Source organism: Aquarana catesbeiana, unplaced genomic scaffold, assembly GCF_042186555.1.
Source record: "Aquarana catesbeiana isolate 2022-GZ unplaced genomic scaffold, ASM4218655v1 unanchor228, whole genome shotgun sequence".
In the NCBI taxonomy this organism is placed as follows: Eukaryota; Metazoa; Chordata; class Amphibia; order Anura; family Ranidae; genus Aquarana; species Aquarana catesbeiana.
The window spans coordinates 1,256,833-1,264,279 of NW_027362655.1; the positions used below are offsets into that span (position 1 = coordinate 1,256,833).

Consider the following 7,447-nt stretch of genomic DNA (forward strand, 5'->3'; position numbering starts at 1 on the left):
GAATCCAGTCAGGATAAAATACACTTTTTAGACTTGGAGATTGAAATCAGCGCTCACCAGTTTAGGTTTAGTACATATTTTAAACCTACTGACCGCAATGGCTTCATCCCTATGGACAGCTGTCACCATAGATCATGGTTACGTTCAGTTCCTGTGTCTACGCAGAAATTGTACCGATACTGATACCTCTAAAAGAACAGGTCAGGATCTTGAGACAGACATTTTTAGATAAGGGTTATGACCAAGCCGAGGTTGATTTAGAATTACACTTTAGAAGTGGATAGATCATCTCTGTTGGTTGATGGGCCTCGTCAAGATTCCAATGAGTCCTTTAAATGGTCACTGGTTACTTCATTCTCTGTCCAACATAGACAAGTTAAATCCATCATTAGTAAACATTGGAATGTGCTAAAAAGTGATCGAGTTTTGAGCACTTTATTGCCCGTACAGGCGAAAGTGATTCATAGGGGTCCTCCTTCTCTACGTAGTAAGATTGCTCGCAATATTATCAATCCGCCAGTTCGAGCTTCTTTTTTTCACAATCTGATTGGTTACTACCCCTGTAAGAAGTGTGGTGTATATCATAATATACGTGGTAGACATGCAACCAAGGAGTTTAAATCCACAACTACCAAAAGCCTATTAAACATCCTAATAAACATTTCTGTACATGTGCTACCACAAATGTCATGATTTGTTGACCTGCCTTTATGGCAACCAGTACGTCGGTCGGATGATACGTTTGTTTACAACAAGGGTTAATGAGCACATAGCCCAAATTAAAAGTGGTAGTATTTAACATGGTGTACCCAGACATTACCGACAGCACCATAACGGAGATCCAAGTGGGACAAAATTTCTAATTATAGATAGGTACATCCCCCCATGGCGGGGTGGTGCCACCACTAGGGGGGTCTCACGCCTTTTTGGATTACAGTTCCACTCTCCATTCGGGATGAATGTAGAGTGGGACATTAATGTCTTTATCAACAAGGTGTAATGCTACTCAAGGGCTGTTCAATATTTATGTATTTCTAGGTAATTTTTTGATTTATTTAATGGATTGATTTTTTGATAATTATTAATTCATTATTTTTAATAATTTTATTCATTTTTTGATTTTCTTTCATTTATGTATGTGTAAGTTTGTTTGTTATTTAGGAATTCTGGGTTTTTTAACATTCAATTGCTTAATGTTTTCACTAACAGATGTATTTACTCAAACCAATACATGTGATGGTTCTGTCACAGATCTATGACCCTAATTTGACTATCTACCTTGCGGTGGCTTTTAGTTCAAAGATTTTTTTAATGAATTTTCTAATTTGAATGTTGCATATTCGGATTGTACTACTAATGCATTTTTACTTCCTTTTTTCCTTTAAGACAACAGCGTATTGTCACTGCTGTATGTGGTATAGTTTTTTTGGCTATTGATGCGGCTGACACACAGGCTTTTCTCGGTATTTAAAGCGAGGCTTGACCCGCAGATGACCATAACATTTGGATTAACGGTGTGACGCAGCGCGGCGTGACGTCTTAATGCTGGATTATTTGACGCCCGCTGTTTATTTTTATTTTTTTCAATAATAATGTTTATTTATTTTATCAAACAAATACAAATCAATTGAAGTTGCTGCATATATTATACAACATTTGTAATACAAAAATTGAGAAGGCATAAAGTATAGTACTGATATAAACCTTGATGGCCTAGTCCAGCCTACCCCGGTTGGGTTCAAGCTGTAGGACTGGAAGGTCACCACTTTATGCTTCTTATAGTATAAACTATGAGTATGGAAATAATGTTGGGAAGGGAAATGAAAATGACGCCCGCTGTTTAAAGCGAGGCTTGTTCCACATGCCGTTTTGTCCATTGGACATCGTGTGCCTCACAATGAGGCTTGTCCAATAGGGTGTCATTCCGACTTCAGAGGCGCGAATAGCATTCATTCCTCATATTGAGGCTTGAATTGCATGCACTGGCGCCATTTTTTATGACCGGTAGTAACCATAGTTCAATCAATGCAACGTGAGCGCACCGCCGGTGGGTATTTCATTTTGGAGTCACATTTTCTTTTTAACGTAATGACTGTGGCAGGCTCATACCTTAGATAATGTCTCCTTAGACGAAACGCGTCAGACTAGCTCTGCTAACATCATTGCGTGACTCTACCGTTATCTTTATAAGCGCTTTTATCTCTACAGAAATGTGAGTGTTCCTAATTTTTATTTAATAAATGCTCTTTTTATCAACGATAACCTTTTTTTTATATTTCTGGACGTGATTATATGGGTATGATCCGACCCACCCCTCTGTGAGAATCTTTATCCAGTAACGGCATTGGGAACTAGTTGAAGGAAGGAGTGAATGTCCTCTATTCGTGAGAGTGGCTATAGATGTCAAGTTCTTGATTGTTTGGTGAAGCTTCACCACAAGCCTTGACGACTCAGAGGGCGTAACCCTTTGGAGTCCATTAACTCCGGTAAGCCTTCTTATTGTCGGTGGTGGACATTTTCCATACTTACTCTCCTCAACTGTTTTCCCTCTGATGTTCCAATGATGTTATCCAGTTGACTCCACATTCAACTGCCAGGATCAATCTATGGACTGTTTTGGTTTCACTTATATGTGTTTTTGTACACAATATTCATCTATTTTTCACTCATCACGTTGGTGGATTATTCATCATCTTTATATTTTTGTTAATATAAGAGTTATATGTATTAGCATATTCATCACCTATATGGTCTCTTAGAATTTAGTGACTGTTTTTTCTAGCACTGCACATTCATTAGCTATTATTTGTTTGCAATTGTCTTTGCTGTTTATATATTTTTTGAGCGACAGCGCGGTATTTCACTTCCACTGAGTGAGGGAATTGTTTCTCATGGAAATCCTGTCCTCCCGTACATCAGAGATCTCACATGGGGGAGAAGCCACTTTCCTGTCCTGAGTGAGGGAATTGTTCCTCACTGAAGTCCTGTCTTCCTGTACATCAGGGATCCCACACAACCCTCGAGGTGTATTGGTGTCTTGAGTGCGGGAAATGTCTTCAATATGAATGATGTTGGACATCACAGCTCTCATGTGGGGAAGAAGCACACCCTGATATACACCTCAGATATACTCCATGGCTGATCTTCATCATGTAAGAAACGGTTCATAAGGAGATCAGAGATCACCAAAGACATGGATGAAGTGTTGTACCGTGCTGGCCATTGATAGCAGTAGAAAAATAAAAATGGAGTCATTACCTTTTATTGAGTAAATTTTGTGGTGTAAGTTTTCACAAACATTTAGAGGTCCTTTTCAAAAAAAAAAAAAATAGTTGAATAAATGTGACCAGCATTCACCCAGCTGTGATGAATATTGGATTTCATAAAGTGATTTCCTTTGCTCCATCTAGTGGGCATAATGCGGTATTCATATAAATTATATAAACCCTCACTCAGCTCTAAGTAATAGAAATCAAACCCCAGATTCAAGATCCTAACCTAGTAATAAACCCTCAAAATGTGTTGTGTGTGTGTGTGTATGTGTATGTATATAGATAGAGAGCTTATTTCATATGGCGCTAATAAAGTTTACCCAAAACAACAGTTAATGTCAGAAAATATAATACAATGTGTGATACATCACAGGAAGTCAATACTCAGAATTCTTAGACACCCCTCAGTGAATGAATACACAACATAAACTGATAGAATGTGTCCTTATTAGCACAATCCAGCCCACGTAATGTGTAACTCTTTATGCACATACCCCAATCCATCTTCATATATTTGTGTTCACCACTGTGACTTGAATACTGGAGTGCAGCCCACCATCTACTGAAGGACTTACCCTCACCAGCTAAATCTGCCCAAAATGTGTGGATTTGGGCTAAAACAGAATAAGATTCGGAATATCCTCCTCCGAGCCTCAGAATTCCACTGGATCTCCAGCTTCTGATTTCCCTCCAGGTATATGACTGCCCCGTCTCATCATATATACGGCACGGATCTTCCCAAAAAAAAGAGAATAAAACCCACAATAGTGTGATCATGTAAAAACCTTATTGCTTTTATTTATAAAATACACTCACACAAGAATCAGCATAGCCCAGCAAACACGGGCAATACGGCGATCCTCTCTCCCTGTCCAGCGGTTATCAGTGTGTATACGGCTGTTCTCACTGCACCAGCAGCCTCCGATTACCACCACTCATCTCTGCTGGCCCACACACGTAGTAAAACCATGCCCCTAATGCATATGACAGGGCTTTTTCAAAGGGTGTGGCTACACATTTAAGAGCATGCGCACTTCTTTCTGAAGCCTAGGCCTAAGAAAGAAGTGCACATATTCTGAAATGTGTAGCCACGCCCAGTTATCTTCCAATCATTATGTCACTTCCGCTCGGTGTGCCGGTGCTTTCCAGAATAGTTCTGAGGCAAGCAGAGGGACCTGTCAGCACTGGCACTGTGTGGCTTACATTCATGACGGCTTACCATTGTGATGCTGTGATAGGCCAACAGCTATTACATGGTACCTGGGCAAATCATAGCACCCTGTACCATGTAATTAGCTGTTGCCAATCACAGCATCACATTAGTAAGCAGGCTATGAAAGAATATTAAATGAAAGACATTCATGACAGTTAAAACTATTGCTTATAACAGTGATTATCAGTGTTATAAGTAATAACAGTGTAAAAAAAATCCCTGATTAATCCCCCAGAGTAGTACAAGGTCACTACGGTGACACTGAACTACTCTGATGACAAATGTAAAAAGAATGTTAAAAAAGAAAGAAATGTTTACACATTATTTATTTATTTTACATACTGTCACCAGTCAGTATCCCTGATCATCGCCACACCAGTCATATGATGGCACTGTACTGTACTGGTGACACACTGATCACTGCCACACCAGTCATATGATGGCGCTGTACTGCTCTGGTGACACCCTGATCACTCCACACCAGTCATATGATGGTGCTGTACTGCACTGGTGACACCCTGATCACCTCACACTAGTCATATGATGGCACTGTACTGTACTGGTGACACCCTGATCACCTCCACACCAGTCATATGATGGCACTGTACTGCACCGGTGACACCCTGATCACCTCACACCAGTCATATGATGATGCTGTACTGCACTGGTGACACCCTGATCACCACCACACCAGTCATATGATGCTGTGCTGCACTGGTGACACCCTATTTACCAAAACACCAGTCATATGTTGGCACTGTACTGCGCTGGTGACACCCTGATCACCTCCATACCAGTCATATGATGGCACTGTACAGCACTGGTGACACCCTGATCACTGCCACACCACTCATATGATGACACTGTACTGTACTGGTGACACCCTCATCACCTCCACACCAGTCATATGATGACACTGTACTGTACTGGTGACACCCTGATCACCTCACACCAGTCATATGATTGTACTGTACTGGTGACACCCTGATTACCTCCACACCAGTCATATGATGACACTGTACTGCACTGGTGACACCGTGATCACTGCCACACCAGTCATATGACGCTGTACTGCACTGGTGACACCCTGATCACCTCACACCAGTCATATGATAGCGCTGTACTGCACTGGTGACACCCTAATCACCACCACACCAGTCATATGATGACACTGTACTGCACTGGTGACACCCTGATCACCTCCACACCAGTCATATGATGATGCTGTACTGCACTGGTGACACCCTGATCACTGCCACACCAGTCATATGATGCTGTACTGCACTGGTGACACCCTATTTACCAAAACGCCAGTCATATGTTGGCACTGTGCTGCGCTGGTGACACCCTGATCACCTCCACACCAGTCATATGATGACACTGTACTGCACTGGTGACACCCTGATCACTGCCACACCACTCATATGATGACACTGTACTGTACTGGTGAAACCCTGATCACCTCACACCAGTCATATGATGGCACTGTACTGTACTGGTGACACCCTGATCACCTCCACACCAGTCATATGATGGCACTGTACTGTACTGGTGACACCCTGATTACCTCCACACCAGTCATATGATGGCACTGTACTGTACTGGTGACACCCTGATTACCTCCACACCAGTCATATGATGGCACTGTACTGCACTGGTGACACCCTGATCACCCCACACCAGTCATTTGGCCGATCCTGACCGATGCATTCTGTACACAGGGCTGTATGTGACATACTCCTGACCACTGCACCTTGTGTACTGGGCTGTATATGACATACTCCTGACCACCTGCACTTTGCTTTTTTCACTACAGTTGTTGGTTGCGCAGTAGTCAGTATGTTATTGAAGATCTTCCTGAAGGTCGGCTGAGTGTAAGGAAGCAAATGTGATGGAAGTGTTCCATTCTTACCAATGATTGTGATGAGTAGAGATGGGCTTGGGCATGTGCCCGATCCCACCAGGAAGCCAACACTAAACATGGCCAATCACAGGCAGTGAGACATAGTTACATAGTTAGTCAGGTTAAAAAAAACACAAGTCCATCCAGTTCAACCATACAAAAAACTAAAAAAAAAAAATCGTACAATCCAATATACCCAATACTATACCCACAGTTGATCCAGAGGAAGGCAAAAAATTTCCCGGTTTGCAGCTGCACAGATCGGGAAATGTCTCACTGCCTCTTATTAGCCGTGTGGAGTGTCGGCTTCCTGGCGGGATCAGGCACATGGTATTTCAAACACGCCCGAGCCCTAGTGCTGAGGTTTTTGTGTGTCTGTTCGACTCCCCCTTCTGGCACAGTCATTTAATTATATTTTGTGGATATAAAGACTGTGGAATAGGTTACCATGTTGTAACATGCCAGGTGGTAGAGCCTGAATCATTGAGGAAGGCCAATCTTACAGCCCCGGTTCTGAAGTCTCTGGTGGGGTGACAGGGAGCGCCTGAAAAGTCTCTTGCTGGCAGGTGCTGGTGTGCGTCGGGAATAACAGGACAAGCTGGCGGAGGAGCAGGAGCCAGTGAAAGATACACATAGGCTGGTATGGATGCAGGATAGGCACAAGGTAGAGTTGGACAGTCCAAGTCAGCAGTAGAGATGGGCTGAAACCCCCCCCCCCCCGGTTCAGTTCGCACCAGAACATGAAAACTCTATTAAAGTCTATGGGAAACGAACATGAAAAATCAAAAGTGCTCATTTTAAAGGCTTATGTGAAAGTTATTGCCATAAAACGTGTATGGGGACCCGGGTACTGCCCTAGGGGACTTGTATCAATGCAAAAAAAAGTTTTTTCAGGATCAGTGATTTTAATACGGCTTAAAGTGAAACAATAAAGAAACATTCCTTTAAATATTGTACCTGGGGGGTCCCCTTAGACCCCGCCCATTCCCTTACATGGCCACGTAGGCAAAGGGGTGGAGCATAAATCATGACATCATTGTCTGAATATGACTATATCTG

General features: G+C 42.4%; 1 protein-coding gene across 1 annotated transcript in view; it reads left to right on the forward strand.

Annotated features, from left to right (window-relative positions):
• Window positions 1-7,447, forward strand: part of LOC141121725 (uncharacterized) — a 242,457-nt gene that overhangs the window by 20,522 nt on the left and 214,488 nt on the right. The gene's annotated exons all lie outside the window — the stretch shown is intronic.